Below are 3,989 nucleotides of genomic sequence, written 5' to 3' on the forward strand. Positions count from 1 at the left end.
GGAAAAGAATTCCCCACAAATAATACAAGCACATGTCATCATAAACCTCCTCTCCCCTCCATGCATCCTAGGCATTGCCTGGGGTCTCATGTTCTGAGCACAGCTCTGGAGCGAATCTGTGGATGTGAAATCTGAGTTCTTACTTACTACCTATGGGTTGCCACAACCACGTTCCTTAACCTTCCCATGACTTGATTCCTTCACCTGGTAAATAAATATAAATAATAGCAGGATTTTTATGAAGATGAAATAAGATAACTTATGAAAAATGTTTAGAGATGAGCCTAACCTATACTAAGTACCTAAAGGTAAGCCAATACATTAAGTCAAATTAAGTCATCTTTTGTTTTCTGATTTCTTCTGTTTTTGGAGCAGAACGAAGGGAAAAGCTAAAAGGAAATCCTATAGAAATATAAAGGGAGACACAGAAAAGTACCTGTAAAAACATCAAAATTGTGCTCGCCTCCTCAGCACATATACTAAAATTGGAGCAATAGAGAGAAGGTTAGCACGGCCCTGCACAAGGATGGCACGCAAATTTGTGAAAGTTCCACATTTAAAAAAAAAAAAAAAAAAGAAAGAAAGAAAAACAAAACACATGAAAATTACCCACAACAGTTTGCCAATCAAAAACTGAAAAGAACACATATTATTAATGTTTTGATACATTTCCTTCCAGGCTTTCCCTATGCATATGCACACACATCCTTTTTGAGACATACATATTTAATCGGGTTGCTCCTCTTTGATAACATGCTCCTTTTTACCTTTTTCTCAGTTGATATCTTGCAAAAAATATGATTTATTTAAATGTCTCAGAATATTCCTTAAAATTAATGGCTCATTCCTTCATTATAAAACTAAATTTTATAAAGCTAAATTTATAAAGCTAATTTTAAAAATTGTTCTAACCGTAATTCCATGAACTATTCTAACAACCATTATGACTTATTTGAAAAGAACAACAGCAAACACTTAAAAACACACTGCTTCTGTCCTCTCCTAAGTATCTAGATCTCTGCCATTACAATTATTTTTAAACCTTGTGGTCAAAGCTGTGAAAAGGCAACAAAAGCTAAAATGCCTTTGTAGGTAGGTCTCATTCTCTCTTTCGCCGCCTTCCGAGACTGAAGTTGCAGGCTTCTTCGCTCTTCTGACAGCCATTATGCAAGCTAAGTTAAGCTCTGAGTCCAGAGCTGAGCAGAACGAGGTCTGTAAAGAAAAATGTCAACTATCTCTGTGGCGTCTTTGTCATCCACAGAGCTGTGCCAAATCCATGTAGAATGACTATCGCATAAAACTTGGTTAACTGCGAATATTCCAGACATCACAGACCTTCAGTTTTAACCTTACTAATGATTTAGAGAATGCACACTGGGTACACTTCCTCTCCAAAATGCCTTTGGAGGTTCTGGGAAAAGACACGTCCATTTTATTTGCAAAACCCATTAGGTTTCATTTCATTCCATTTTAATAAATATCGTCGAGAACCTCCTACTCGCCAGGCACTCACTGGGTGCTGGGAGGAGGAAGGACAAAATACAAAGATGAAAAAGACAGGTCTCGGGCACCTGGGTGGCTCAGTTGGTTAAGCGACTGCCTTCGGCTCAGGTCATGATCCTGGAGTCCCGGGATCGAGTCCCACATCGGGCTCCCTGCTCAGCAGGGAGTCTGCCTCTCTCTCTGACCCTCCCCCCTCTCATGTTCTCTATCTCATTCTCTCTCTCAAATAAATAAATAAAATCTTTAAAAAAAAAAAAAAAGAAAAAGACAGGTCTTACTGCCCTTGAAGAGTTGAAAAATCTAAGCAGTAAGAGGTGTGAACAAATAGCTCCAATTCTAGGCAGAACGAGATAAGGCTAAACAGAGGAGCATATATCGAGCCTCGTGATTGCAAAGGAAGAATGGAAAACATTTAAGCAAGAAGAGGTCACATTTGAGGTAAGCCTTGAAGGATATGTAGGCTTTTAATAAGGGGGAAAGAAAAAGACAGCAAAACCATTAATGAGTTTCTGCTAGGCATTTTAACTTCTGAATCAGAGATTATACTAAGGGCTTCTGGAAACACTGGTTTATTAAGTCCAAATAAAACCAACACTTTGACTAGGAATTATTATCACTTTCTTATTAATGAGGAATCTAAGTAATCTACTTAAGATTCTACCTATAAAGAGTAGAATAGGGACTGGACCTCAGACTGATTGCAAGTCTGCCTCAGAACTTTCTAGACCAAGAAGACAATACCAGAATGAGCATGGAAGTGTAAGAATGCAGGGTGGCTTCAGAAAATTGCTTACATTGTATCTTAAAAAAAACAAAAATACAAACAAGGACAAAACGAAAAACCTTAGGTAGATATAATATCTCTTACCCTAAAAGAAGAAGAAAGGATGTATATATGTTGGCTCTCCAGGGCAGACCCCTCCAAGTCGGTGACGTGTGGATCTGCACGGCTTCTAGCATCACACACACACATGGCTTCTAGAGCATCTGCAGCATGTAAACCATCCACACCATGCAGGTAGCCACAGAAGGGAACAGAAAACGCAGAGAACCCATACTTCTTTTGCCCTTCCATACTGTGGCCTTGACTGACACACATCACGTCTGCTTAGAGCCCCCTGACCAGAACTAGTCACATGGCCCATCCTAAAATAACGTCGTCTTCCTATGCGCTTAGGAAGAAGGAAAGGAAAAGGGATTTGGTGAAAACAAAGCATGGTTTCTGGTGCACAAGGCAACGGTAATTTAGGATGTATGTGCATTTATGAATTTAATATATAAATTATATAAATATATAATACAATTTATATTATACCTTACATATTATAACATATTTTATAGATACTATATATTATATATTATAATAATATGTAACATATTATGTAATAATATTTTGTCATATGTAATAAGCCATATAAACTGAACCACAGATCATCCCCATCTTACAAGAGAACAGGCAGGCCTTTGTAACCCCCCAGCCCGTGCATGACTGGCAGCTGCTGAGTTGGGAGCATATCCCCCCAAAGCCAGGCAGCTCCCATCACCTGAGAACAACTCTCTGGAGGAAGGGTGGTTGTGCTAGTTTTCTATGTGAACTTGGTTATGCTGTGGTCTCTCTAGTTACCCAACAGAACACTGGGTATCGGTAAAGGTATCGGTAGATGTGATGAAAGTCTGTAATCAGTTTACTCTAATGAAGGAAGATCATCCTAGATAATCTGGGTGGGCCTGATGCAACCAGTTAGGAAGCTTTCAGAGCAGAACGGAGGCTTCCTGAAGAGGAAGGAATTCTGCCTGTGGACGGCAGTTTTGGGCAAATTCAGCCTGAGAAGTCTAGTCCGCCCTTCCTGACAGCCTTCCCTATGGATTTCTTCAGATTTGCCTGGTCAGCACTACAATCTGTAAGCCAGTCCTTGCAGTCAATCAATCACTCTCTCTCTTTCACTGGTTCTGCTTCTCCGTTGGAACCCCGAGGGATACAGCAGCCCGGGGTGAAAGCAGCTGGTGATCAGTGCACTGTGAGGTAAGGGGAACTGAATGACACCATCTACTAAAACCACCCAGCTAATGGGACAAGGGGCAGAATTTGCTGACTCATGGGCCACCTTGGCAGGAGGAATGATTGCCAGGAGGAAGGAGTGAATTTTTCTTCTTGAAAAAACACTTTGTGCTCACTTTTGAGTCATATGTTCAAAAGGGAGTATATGCCCAAAAGGAGAGATGGAGAGACTTTTAAACAAATTTGTCTGTCTGAAGACAAGTAGCACAAAGACACCTACCATTTAAACCTTACCCAAAGCATTGTTTGGTTATCAGCAACTTACCTTATATTACACACTGGTCAAAAAAAAAAAAAAAAAAAATCCAGTAGCTTCCCAGTATCCTTACAACCTTAGATGCCTTGTGGTTCCCAATCTATCTCCTTTGCTTTTCTATACCTATTAATCTATTTGAACAGACACCACCACAAATAATGCAAAACGATA

At 39.8% G+C, this 3,989-nt stretch overlaps 1 non-coding gene across 1 annotated transcript; it reads left to right on the plus strand.

Moving 5' to 3' along the window:
• Window positions 1-455: 455 nt before the first annotated feature.
• Window positions 456-560, plus strand: LOC123326261. The gene has a single exon (XR_006540969.1). It is a non-coding gene; the product is annotated as a U6 spliceosomal RNA (small nuclear RNA).
• Window positions 561-3,989: the final 3,429 nt, after the last annotated feature.

Source organism: Neomonachus schauinslandi, chromosome 11 (genome assembly GCF_002201575.2).
Source record: "Neomonachus schauinslandi chromosome 11, ASM220157v2, whole genome shotgun sequence".
NCBI classification, from domain to species: domain Eukaryota; kingdom Metazoa; phylum Chordata; class Mammalia; order Carnivora; family Phocidae; genus Neomonachus; species Neomonachus schauinslandi.